We start from the raw sequence: 13,384 nt of genomic DNA on the forward strand, positions 1-13,384 counted from the left end.
GCTGCCCCCTAATCCACTCTAATAGGATTGTGTGGGATTTCACCTTCCTCATTGCTCCTGCCATCTCTTAGTGCCTCAGGCCTGCTGGCAAGAGCTGATAAAAACATGCCTGCCTAACACCTAAGTGCAAGCTAATATTAGCATATATTTTGAAACATAGTGTGGAAATACAATACATACCCACGCACATGTCTGTTTTTATATATTTATTTGTTGGTAGCATCATTGTGAGATAGAGAACAGCACATTTCTCTTATGGTGCTCCCACGTTGCTTGTTGATAAGGGGGAGGCAGAGCTGTATACAAATTGTAAAGGCAGCATTGTGCTGCACCTCACACCACATGTAGTGTTTATTTAATGCTGATCTTTCTCCCCTGGTTTATTTTATTGTATCATTTCTATAAGTTTGGCAGCTAATTAAATAATATCTCAGCACTTGGTAAAGGCGTACTTACAAAGTGAGGCTACTGAGCAATAAGCAAAGCAGATGTCTAATCCCACAATTAAGGCCAAGGCGCTTGTTGTCTCCTGGGTATGGCTTACAAAAGGAGTAAACAGCAAAAACAAGGTAGTGTCAAACAGAATGACATCACTAGTAGACACATTAGCATGAGGTAAATCCCTGTTTTGTGATACAGCTCAAATTAGTTTACGTTATGTGATCCTGTGTTCTCCAATCTGTGTAAAATATATAGAGTATATGCACACTGCATTTCCCTTTTCACAAGTGTGTGTGTGTGCTGCCTTTTGAAGTGTTGTTTATGCTCCACTTTTAAAGCACATACTGCACATGTGCGTTGCCTTAGGCTAAACACTGATATGCTAAAGAAGAGGGACAGTAGGTTTTACCTGATCATTTCCCTGATGGATCTGTGGATGTATTGAACCATTTCAAAGGAAGCCCCCCCTCCGCCCCCCTGCAGCAGATGCATTTTGTTATTATGTGGGCTGCCATATCATTTGCTTTTATGAATAGCACTAATGTTGGAGTGTCCTCAGTGAAGCACAGTAGTGCTGTCTGATCCTAAAGCAAGCCTCTCTGTGAGTGCTGTATTTGTGCTGATGCAGGTTGGGCTGCATATGGCGATGGGGAGCCAGCGTTGTCTCTAGTCTCAGATCAGAGCTCTGGCCCTGGACTCGTTTTTTTTTTTTTCCTGCCTCACTTCCACTGTGTAATTATCCCCCACACTTGTCTTTTTCAGTAATTAGAACTGCAGTCATACTCCACATCTGTTGGCTCCCTAATAGAGAAGACAACAGCTTCTAGAGACCATTTGGAGGCTGTGATGTTTGGAACATGCGAGCACAACAGAAACACTGAAACTAAATCATGTACTGAAGTCTGATGGCACGCAATCAGTCAGAGAGGCTTTTAAACGGGGAATAAAAAAAGCAGAGAATCGACTGAAGCTTGATTTTATTTAAGTCTAACTTTGATATGTGTGTACGCTGGCAGGGAAATTAAACGCTGGATGCAGAAAAAAATCTAATCAACAAATTGCTGGCAAACAAAATGGCTGACCTGAACCGAGAGAAAGAGAGCATTGTGTCTGAGGAGCAAATGAGGCAAGTGATGATGAGAGAGTAAATTAGAAGCTGTCGATACTGTGAGACACTTCTATCAGAGCCAAGGCGGTTGGCTCAGGAGGCAGATATGCAGCTGGTCGGGGTAACAAAGGGCCCGTTTGGTGTATTGCTCCATTAAGACACTGGGTCTTGTCAGCTCTGCCTGGATGGCCCATTCTGCTCCACAAGGCAGGGGCTCATGTTTCACTCAGGGCTTAGGGGAAGGGAGCATGGTAGAGGAGGGGGCAGGAGGGGTGTGAGTGACACTGGTTGACTGAGCATTCATGGCATAATGTTACCAGCCCAGGGGGCAGAACTTTACCTCAACCATGAATTGATGGTCCCCTGCCACAGAGAGGGAGGGTGGTTGGTATGGCTACCCCGGGGCCCCGTCATGATGAGGTGAAGGCTTATCTCTATAGAGCAGCGTGGGGGTAATAATGTGAGGTACTGCAGCAGTATGAGGCCAGGTAGATCTCTAGAATCAAAGTTTGTCGACTTGGTTTTAGAAAGTGCGACAGCTGGTTAAAATTGTAGAAGTATCATTATTTCATTTGGGTGTATTGGTAATTTATGCTCGGTTGCTGAAGGGGCTGCATCACTTTTTTGGAAACAAGTTGCATTTTTCTAGATATATTCAAATGTCAGACATATCCCCCTTCACTGTGACAGAAAATGGCCTATTTTTGTTATCAGATAGACATTTTCTCCTCTTTTTTATACGTATTTTACATTTTAATAAGGTAATTAAACAAATATAATTGATTTTAATTCCAAATAAATCTCAAAATGTATAAAATGCCAAATATCTGGCATGCTTTGTGTCATATATAGAAAATAAGAACTATTTGGCAATGCTTTCCTCCTTCTTGTGCACAATGGCCATCATGCAAACTCTATACCTTAATGCCGAGGAGCTTACCTGCTCCTTGAACACCATTGAGTGCAGTTCAGGTTAATATGAGGCTTCAAGGACTCTGACTCAGCCAAATCAGGAGTATCTAATGAGTTACAGTCTCTCTCACGATGGAACTTCCTTCTTTTTTTGTGTGTTTCCTTCAGCGGTGACTTTCTGCTGAGCCGGGGTAAAGATAGAAGTCTTTGTAATCGCTTGAAGGTTTCTGCAGGTATTAAAAAAAGGAATTCTGTCAACCACTGGAGGATGAGGGTTTTCATTCATATATTCACCTTGAGTGGTTTGGTTATTTCACATTTTGATATCCGTAATTCTAAAGTACCCACGTATGTACCCTGACTCTACATGATCAACCCCAGAACTAGGGACTTTACCCCTAAACTACGTGCGTTTCGACCGGTGGACCCAGGGTCTAAATTTAGTTCAGGGGTAGATAATCTCCCCCTAAAAAGCCTGTGCTATAGGGGGGTAGTACTTTTCAAAGGTCCCAGGGCTTTCGGGGGGAAGATCCTGCAATGCTGAACATGTCTGATTGGTAGATTAACCACAGTGTTTTTATTCCGCCCGCCGTCCACAATAACATCACACACATCTGTGATTCACTTGATTTCTCTTTCTTTCATTAGTTTTTATTTGTTCTATCTTTTTTGTATGTGTGTGTACTTTTCAAAAGAAGAAGCTGTGATTCTCTTGATTTAGCAGCTTGTAACAGTAGTCCTCTCTCAGCCCACCGTGAATGCGTCTCTCCCGGTGTTACGGTTTTAAAAGTGACCCTGTAAACTGGAGACCTTCAGCTGAACGTGTCAGTGTTTGTGGAGTTTACACAGCTGTTGAAACACAGAGGGAGTTTTAAGATTCAAAATATCCTCATCAGATATTTAATGATCGTCTAAAGACGTTTATGAGGGATGCATCCGGCTGTGAGTCTCCAGTTAACAGGGTCGCTGTTTAAACCAAAACACCGGCCGATCTCTGCCACGGTTTTTCGTGTTAAAAGGGATTTTAAAGGCGTGTTGAAACGTCTTTGCTACTCGCGCTTATCTCCTCTCACATGTTGATTCAGTGAACCCATCTGTGATGAAATATAGCACCATCTAAAACAGCACCAGCTGAGTCTCTTCATGCTAACAGGCTAACTGTTGTGTTGCTCTTAATGATACCTGCCTGTCCGTCTGCTTCTATGGTGTCATCTGTGATGAATGGCATTTGTCTTTGTTTTACTGCCCTCTACTGGTCTGGTGGTGTAGTGCATTTACTTTTTTCCCCCCTCCATACGTCACTGACCTGATTTGCACAATCTACCCGGGACTTCAGCCCGCGGTTGAAACGCAGACAACAATGGGGGCACAGGAACCTCTTAGTTCAGGGGAAAGTAGTTCTGGGGGCTAAAAGACTCTGGAACTCTTTGTCGAAATGCACCTCAAGTCCAGGAGTACACAATATAGATCTGATGCAGCAGGGCTGAATCACTGGAGGTCAACAAAGACACATTTTTGGGGTGTTTTATTCTTCCCTTAAAGAGTTAAAGCTCAGAAGCTATTCTTTAAAAAAAAACAGAAATATGAATAATTCATAAAAGTTGTTTTACTCCTTGCAGTATGAAAAACATGAGCCTACTTTGCACCCGACCCTTTCTCTACGACTAGTGTTTATTTCTCCCCTGCCCCCTCCTCCTCCTCCTCCTCCTCCTCCTTCACTGTGGTCATTCTGTACTGTACTCGCCTCGAGGTCCGACTTAAGTGCTTCTATGTTGTCTCTCCCTCTCTCTCCTCGTGTTTATGAGGTTTTGTTGCAGCTATGATTTTAGAGCCAGCATCTTATGCCCTCTAATAAGGCTGACCAATCATAGGGCCAAACAGCAATGCCTCACTGTTAGTCTCCACTTAATTTAATTACATCAAATTAGCAAAGCAGGGAGAGAGAGAGAGGGGCGAGAGAGGCTTAATCCTCTGCAGCTTATGCAGGCAGGTTGGACACTGTCAGCTGTCCTAAGCAGAAACACTGCTGTGGGATTGTCTTCATTAGAAGGAGCTTAAGGCTCTTAGGTCACTGGATATTGTTAAAACAATACTGTGAATATGGGCTAATTAGAATACTTGCCTAAAATGGAAGATGGAGGACTGCTGTAGGACTTTAAATTCTTCTATTTTTATACACCCAGCTGTGTTCTTCAGCTGAGCGTCTCTCACTAGTTATTAAAACCTTTATTATGACATGCACGGCTGTCAATAAGTCATTAAATTTGAAATCATTGCAAAACTTTGAATACATATCTGCTATGGCGTTCATAATCTCTGAGTCCCAAGCTGTAAATTTAACGCCGGTGAAGATTAAGTCTCCGGGCAGCGGACTGTAAAAGTTTATATCGACCGTGCCGTATACATGCCAATATGGCCAGACTTATTAAGCCAACATGGAGTAAGCAGGCAGTCTGAGCTCTGTGTTGATTTAGCACCTCTGTCCACTCTGCTTTCTGCTGACTGCAAAGAGAATAGCTCAGCTCCAGCCTTCTGATAAAGACTGAGAGGAAGATTTATCACTTAAAAAGGGAAAAAAAAAGAGGGAGAAACATGGAGGGGTAGCAAAGCAGAGGGCAGCAGAGTGTGAGGAATACAGTATTTTATGTTATAGACTGCAGCACTTAAAGACCAGCTGGCTAAAACACTCAGCATCCACTCCACGCTTACACTTTACATGTTCTGGCTCTTGCATGCTCACGGTAATGCATTGGACATGCTTACACAATACAGCAAAGCTTTTTTTATTCATCTTGTCGAGGGGATTCCAGTCTTTCTGATTGAGATGGATGTATTAAAAGTTGGTTTTTCTGTCGTCCCAGTCATATGTTGCACAGGATTGTTCCAGCTTCCACCCTGAGATGAAACTCTTTTTCCTCATGCCTGCTGGTTCTGCTGTTCTAACTGCCTTTCCCATTATAAGGGAGGCAGTTGTTTGTGCAGAGAGAGGATTAAGACAAGTCAACAATCCATAGCCTTTTTAGTCTCCCAAAGGGCTGCTCACACACCACTGAAGATAGAGAATGGCTTTTTCCAGGAGCAGAACTCGAGAGCGAGGTTTAAATTGTTGAAAGGACCTCGCTGTACCGCAATGGAACAATGAGCAGATATAGAAATAGAGATTGCGTCGAGGTGGGGGTTCCGAGGGGGGGGCGGGGGAACCACAGGAATCTAGTTGTATCCAGTATACCTCAGCTTCCAGCTCTCTTTGCTTCCTAGCCAACCCAGAGGACGGACAACCAGAAGCCGCTGTGCTTTAACTACCAACCCTTAATAACAGCATCAACCACCACAACTATCAACCCTTATTTCCACACCTGCTTTTTTTTACGCCCTGCATTTAATTATTCCAACATACAGAGGCTGTCAGTCAAAGGTGACAGGCAATTAATCACCTCACATGTCAAAGCACTCTGTTGTGTCAGCTATAAAAGTGACATCTGACATGAGGGTCTGTTTTTCCTGCTGGTGTCTGTTTTCAGAAGAGAAAGAGAAAACTTTTGATTGCTTTGATCTTGAAAATTATAGAGAAAACCATTCGAAATAATTGTTGTGACACCTTTTCTTTTTTTGCCTTTTTAAGATGATTACAACTCAATTTTAATGACAAAGTCGAGACAAAGGCCACGTTCGAAATACACCAATTAACAATTAGAGTAAAGAGGTTTTTTGGAGAAGCACTAAAACAGCATTCTCCATTTGCTTCGTAATGCCTCCTACTCTAATAATAATAAAAAAAAACATTGTGAGACCTTTTTTCTCTTTGCACAATAAAAACCCACCATGTGAAAAACTGAAATGACTGCAGGAAGAGAGTCAGGGTAAAACACTGAAATGTGTATTTTGTCAGGGAAAGGTTAAACAGAGCAATGTGTAGCATAGATGGTGAGAGAGATTAGCATAAGATTTCAAAAGAACATCAAAAATGTCCCCCTTTGAGCAAAACCATGCGCTAGATTCCCTTTGAAATAACATTTTGTGACATATTCATTTAAATAATCTAAATTATTCCCATTTTCAGACGACCTCTTTAACCCAAAAGCTGAGAATTTATTTTTCTAAGTACTCCAGGCTCTAGTTTTGTAAGGCATTACAAAACCAATGGCGCAGGGTGCAGAATTAGCCTCCATCGTGACCAGAAGTTCACAGCACGTATGTGGTGTTGTTGGCAACCGTTTGGAATAAATTATCAGTGGATTTGGTTTCATCACCCGTCAAAGCAGCGCTGCAGCCCTGACAACTCTGATGTACAACAGAGAGCAAGTACAGAGGGGATGTACAAAAAACACCCTGCCTCAGGAGAACCCTCGTGTCCTTGTGCAAAGGTGCAGAATTGCCACGAGCGACTATATCACTGTTTAAATTTAACTAGCTTGGGAGGAGATAACATGTTAAGTTAATATGCTGCACTGGGGCAAAGAGATTCAGTGCAAAATGAAAGAAATAGCTCAGAGACAGTAGGTAGAGAGCTTCACAACACTATCAACCAACTGCTGGGAGTGCAGTGTGCTTAAAGGAAAGGTGCGTCCACGAACCCGCTCCTCATTCATCGTACAGCCACATGTGAATATACTTGGAATGAGAAAAAACGCTTTTTTTTTTCCTGCTTGAGGGAATTACATCAAAGTCAAATTGGCCTACATATCCACGAAAAGGCCACGAGCTTCTGAATATGATCCACACATGCACACATGACTTGGTAAAGGTGTGAAAGCAGCACAGAACAAAAAAAAAAAACTGCAGTGCAGCACACACCTCTGACATGGACCCAGAAGGTGAGCGAGACAAGCACAAATCCCAGGTGATCCTTAATGCCACGGCTCGGTAAAGTTCAGAGAGTTGCCAGAAGACCAAGCAGGCGCAGAGAAGAAAAAAACCCTGACAGGAATGTTAGGTCGCCAAAATAAAAGCCCTGCCGTGCGTCAGCAGGAGAACAATCCGTTCAGTCTTTTCAAGAAGATATTCTTGGAGAGGGGTTTATGTTTCATTGAATTCATTAGGAATAAATGGAACAAAACAATGGTTAGAGTGCAAAACAGTGGAAGCAGTCACTGCTGTAGCTGAGAAGATTGAAGCAACAAATCAGGTCATAAGTTTTACTCATCAAAGTCATGCTATGTGAGTGTAGAATTGTAGGCGATATTGAAAATGATGTTATCATGATAAAATAGTTCATATCCGTTGATATTGATAATTATCAATTATAAATTTAAAGGAATATTTTTGCTCCTGAGTGAAAGCTGTAGAAAGCAGACAGTTTGTTAGTTTGTATCTGGATTTAGTTTTCTGAAAAGCTTCTTGAATCCCTCATTTCTGACCTTGCTAACAGGAAGCAGGTCTTTTGTGTAAAATAAAATTTTTGTGGTTTTAGTTGTAGATTCTTAATTTTCTCAAGTTGAGCTTATTTGCATAATTTGATTTAAATTTACAACAAATATATATTAAATTGTGTACTGTGTATCAGTTTAGTAAAGTATTGTTTTGAGTTGTCCTCTCCCCTTTGAGGTTACTAAAGGTTACAGGCAGTGATGTTGTTTCCCACAGTGCAGTGAATGCATCAGGGTCGTTCAGTGTTCAGTTGTCCTACGGTCGAGATGCACAGCAGAAGTTGTCTCTGTTCTCTTCCTTTACCCACATCCTGTAAGTACATTTAATGAAGTGAATTAAGTTAATAGTTAAAGCAGAGTCAACACAGTGTCAGACTAACGACTCTGCTTTGAGCTAAGCCCCGCCTACCTCTCACCCTGCAACATGATTGGCTGTTCTTCTTCTTCTTCTGTCTAATGTTGGATGGCAACTAGCGTTTAAGTCTCATTAACACCCCCCTTTCCAGTGGTTGGGTGGTGTAATTACAGGCTTATTTATATCAAATTTTTATCAAACATTTGTCATAATTATATTGAGAAAAATTATATCACGATAATTTTAGACTTTAGACTTTAGACTTTATTGTCCTCTTGGGGAAATTCTTTTCCACAGCACCTTTCTGCATTTCCACAGACATAGACAAACACAAGAACATACCGTACACTGTAGGCTGAACAAACTGTCCACCCAGACATCAACACTCAGAGTTGTGTAATTCAGTGAGGCCTTTTGTTCAGGCTTGCTATAACAGCAGGGATCAGGCTCTTGCCAAGACGAGCCCTTCTGCACCTAAGTGCTCTGTACCTGCGTCCTGAGGGGAGTGGGATGAGGTGGGTGTTTAGTGGACCTCATATCGGTATCGAATTATCGCCCAGCCCTAATTGTAAGCATTGGGACATCTCACAGATAGGGTTATAAAGGCCTCCTCCACTTAAAGACATACAAATATTGCATATAATTTAAAATAAGGGTGAAGTAAATGATGCATACAATTTTACTCAAAACTAGTCCTTGGTTTCAACAAGCTCAGCGATCAGGACCTTGTGCCTCAACGACCCGTATTCACTAGAAATATCTAGATTTGACTGAAAACCCAGCTAGAGATTCTTCCACAACTAGTCACCAACAAACATGCACACACAACAACACACAAACACACACATGCGTACACGGTGTGTCATGGTATGAAAAGGTTGTTGACATCAAAGCTGAAGGCTGAAATCTTCGAGTTCTTAAATGATGTCCTTTCAGAGCTGCAAGGCTGGAAAATATAAAAAGAAATATTGCATTGAAGGAACACAATCCATTGACATTTAAATAATCAAATCATGTTTTTTTTTCCTTCTGACAGTCATTGCAAGTTTATATATCAAATGGTTTAACCATCAAACAGCACGACTACGATTTTATAGCTCAAGGGGGAAGTATAGAGATTATTGATGCTGCATCCAGTGCTGGTATTTTCCTTGGCTATCAATATTTTATTCCATGATTTATCGTGTTAATATTTCACAAGTAAATACAAGATTTCAAAATTTATTGTTGAAGAAAAGAAGTATGTTTTCAAGTCATGTTGTCACGACACTTTTCACATATTTGTCTTTCATGGCACTGGTGTTTTGCCATGTATGGACATCGTATCACAAAGACTCTGCAGAAGGTGGATGGCAAGATAGAGAGGCATTACTAGATTGGCTTCTATTGTGAGGACCATGGGGTGTGATGTGCTCTTTAATTGTACACTGAAGTCCCTGGTCAGCAGACTGGATTTAATTCACAGGTTTGTGATCGTTGCCAAGTTTGATCATGTCGCTGAAAAAGCACAACTTTAAACCTCTTTTGGTCGTAACCTCCACAGTCCATCTACCGTCTAATCCCCTGAACCATAGACCCTGTCAGCGACCCAGTATAGCTAAAAAGGTGGGTCAGAGGAGAGGAGGACTCGGATTGATCGTGTTGACTCACAATTTTCCCTCATGGCTCTAATTCTTCAGCGGCATTGATTGGAGGTAGCTCCTTCACCAGATACCGATAGTGTTTGATTGGCTAATAGTGTCCTCATAAATTGTGTTAATGATTTTTGTGGAACTGAAATAGTAATCCAATAAACATCATTAAGCTTCTTTTAATTGTAGTCCTCCCCCCAAGGGGGGCACACAGACCAAATATAGAGCCAAACACTGTCGTCCTTAATAGAGCCCTGTCCTTTTAAATGGATTTGGAACCAACAACATGCAGCTATTTATGTTAATGTTTGCTTATCTACTACTTCCTTGGATGATGTCCTCATTAAGCAATTTTGTCTTTTAAAAGATATACATTTAAGTTGAATGTTAAACCTTGAAACAATATGTTTATGTTTCTATATAAAGTGTGAAGGCGTATAAATAAATGTATAAGAGGTTAGCCTACTTCAAGTTCTGCTTAAGAGATTCGTGGAAATGATCAAATACTACACTCCACTTCTCTAGAGATCTATTTTTGCACCCCAGTCATTACGGGAATCCTTGGCAGCAAAACGAGAGAAACACAAGTGCGAGATGCTGACAGAGAGCAAATCCATAATGTCATCTCTCCTTTTTCATATTTCCATCACAACTATGTAATTATAATTGGATTCCTCCCTCGTTTCTCGGCAGAGGTGGTAATATGAGGCTCGTTATGACGGCTGTGTTGGAGGTCAGAGGAAAGACGGTCTGGGATGCAGGCGTGACCTCAGCTGCTCGGAGTACAGTAACACACTGCCTGGTTTGTGTATCCTCACTACCCTACAAGTGCTTCACCAGGGCACGGAGCCAGCACTCTTTCCTTTACTCACACCTTCCCGCCTCTTCATATGACACCGAGCAGTTTATTTAACATTCAGAGCTCAGGGGCCAGTTTGCTATATGCTCCTGCTCCGTTCCACCAGAAACAGATTGAGACATTGTGAAGTCAGTGCCAAGAGGGCTCTATAACACACAGGCCATGTTTGCTATCCTGCAGCCGACTATCCCACACACCTCTTTGGCCGAGCGCAGGAGAGCTCCTGGGATGGTGCTACATTTTTAATGAAAGCAGAGTGTTTGATCTGCCAATGTTTATCTTCTTTGATGTTAAGTGACACAGCAGAGAGCAGCCAGCTCGCGATGTAGTCCAACATGAGGACAGATTAATTCATTATCCTTCAGCAGGGGCAGGGGGGCTTGTGGTTGAGGAGTTCACGCTGGAGGTCTGATCATCTGCAGTAGCTGGGAGTAAGACCTTGCAAAAAAAACGTGCTTGAAATGCAGTGCTTCCTCCTGCTCCGTGACTTCTCTGGGGAAATGCATATGAATGTAAGAGATACAAATGCATGAGGGGATACGTGCAGCAAGAACATCTTAATTACATTCTGTTTGCTTGTATTGTTTAGCTCTACACCTCTGAGCACTTTCTCAAAAAACTCCCCTCATTACCTCCAACATCTTGTCCTTTCATTTGTTTTTTATTAGACTGTGGGTGAAGGGGGAATAAACTGAAACTCTTGTCAAACTAAAGAGACAACAAACAGGCAAGTATTTCCAGGACGCTACTGTATCTAATGACTACAACAGATCCATATCAGGACCCAGTTTCCCAGGAGGGAGCCTAAATAACAAATATGGAGCCTGTGCATAATTACTCCCACCACTGGAGTTACACAGGCACGTGTCGGCTGATTTCATGCCACTGCACTGCTGTGTAGGTGTGCATTAGCTGTGTTTTCTCCGTGTATCTTAATCCTCAACGGTCCCTCAAGGAGTCTTTCCACTAGTCTCACATGCCTGTATGGATTTTAGACTGCTTCACAACATATCGGCAGCCTTATTATTCGCACTGTTTGAATCTGTTTTGGAAGCATTTATATAATCTGCATGTCACAGAGTTTAGTTGACCCCTGATGCCTTGACATGGCAGCCTTGGTGTTTATCCATTTAGCTTAAGGGCGTCACAAGCCAGATCTGGACTGCGGTCCGATGAAATGAGCCAACTTTGTATTTTAGTGTGTTTTCAGTGGAGGTCACCATCAGTAAATAAGCTGTCAGAAGCAAAAAAGTGGGTGTCATATCGTATGAATAGACAGAGGGGTGGAATGGATGCTTGAGGGCCCAGTGAGTTCCAACACTGACATGGTTTAAAAGAGCTTAATTATAATAAGCCAGAGTACGGAGCAAGTGTTTGGTGGCTGGGGGGCGAAAAAACTCTGAGACAGTGACAACAGTCCGGCGAGAGCTACATGAATAGGAGATTGCTCTGTGAAGAGGCCAGCATCAGATGTGCATTAACGGGAACAGAACACGGAGGGGTTTTTCAGCTGTAGCCGCCAGACTTCATGAAAGAGGAATGAAGCCCGCCTCGCAAATATATTACACATAATGTCTTTTCCTTTTGTAGAAGTCATCAAGCTTCATAACGCTTTATCCATTAGTCGAACAAGAATGCTAACAGTGTTATTTCATTTTACAGATGCGAGTTATGCGTTATGAAAACAATAAATCCCACCACAGATCTGTGTGTCCCGACACCATTTGTTAATCACATTATCGTTAATTAATGAAGCAATTCTTTTTAGCTAATGGTTGACAGTGAGTATCGACTTGAATGAGGGAATGAAATTGGAAAATGAACTTGAGAGTAGAGTGACGCACTTTAATCAGTCTGCTGAGAAGTGAAGCCAGAGGGAAGAAAACAACAGGCGGAAAGAACCAAATGCAAAATATATCAATGGTTTTTATATCCTTGTGAACTGGTTTACAAGAAAATATTGGAATTACAGTCACAATGATTTATAATCTATTGTTCAGGCTAAGGCTGTTTAACTCCCTGCTACTGTGAATATTAACACACTCCGTCTCTCTCTCTCTCTCTCTTTCTTTCTCCATCCATCCGTGTTTCTCTCACGCACACATGTAAAGGAACAACACACCAGCAGAGCTCCCTGTCTAATTTTTCATGAAGATAGCCGTTTTTATGCTAATCTGACAGCTGCATTCATTTTCAGGCTTTCTCTCAGGCATTTATTTCCCAATCACATACTCACTCATGCACAATAGCACTCACATATACACACTTTTTCTTTCCCCGGCCATACTTTTCTACGTCTTTGGCAGAAATGAATTGAAACGCTATCCTAATGAAGGTTTCTAATTGGGGGCGAAATAGTCCTTTATTTGATTGAGACAACTCTGACAGCTCTGAAATTGTGAAGCGCTGGATGGTTGGCTTGCATCAAAAACCCGAATCTGCGTCTTTTTTTTTTTTTTACATGAATAAATTGTCCCACTTTTTAATAGACCACTTCTTTTATTAGTCAAGAAGGCCTTATTTCAAACCCTCAATTTGACTAGGTCACTGGCATTATGCTGCAGGGCTCTTTCTCGCTGAATAGCTAGGTAATTAGAAGCACTCTTCTCTCCAGCAGGTCATGTTCAAACCTTTCATGAGGCGGCTAAAGACAACGAGGTAATGCTGCCACTCAGGACAGAGACAGTTTTGAGGTCATAAGAAGGGCAGAAA

General features: G+C 41.9%; 1 protein-coding gene across 4 annotated transcripts in view; it reads left to right on the plus strand.

Moving 5' to 3' along the window:
* Positions 1 to 13,384, plus strand: part of LOC117811937 (neurexin-1a-like) — a 404,484-nt gene that overhangs the window by 250,305 nt on the left and 140,795 nt on the right. The window lies entirely within an intron of this gene.

This window comes from Notolabrus celidotus, chromosome 4 (assembly GCF_009762535.1).
Source record: "Notolabrus celidotus isolate fNotCel1 chromosome 4, fNotCel1.pri, whole genome shotgun sequence".
NCBI classification, from domain to species: Eukaryota; Metazoa; Chordata; class Actinopteri; order Labriformes; family Labridae; genus Notolabrus; species Notolabrus celidotus.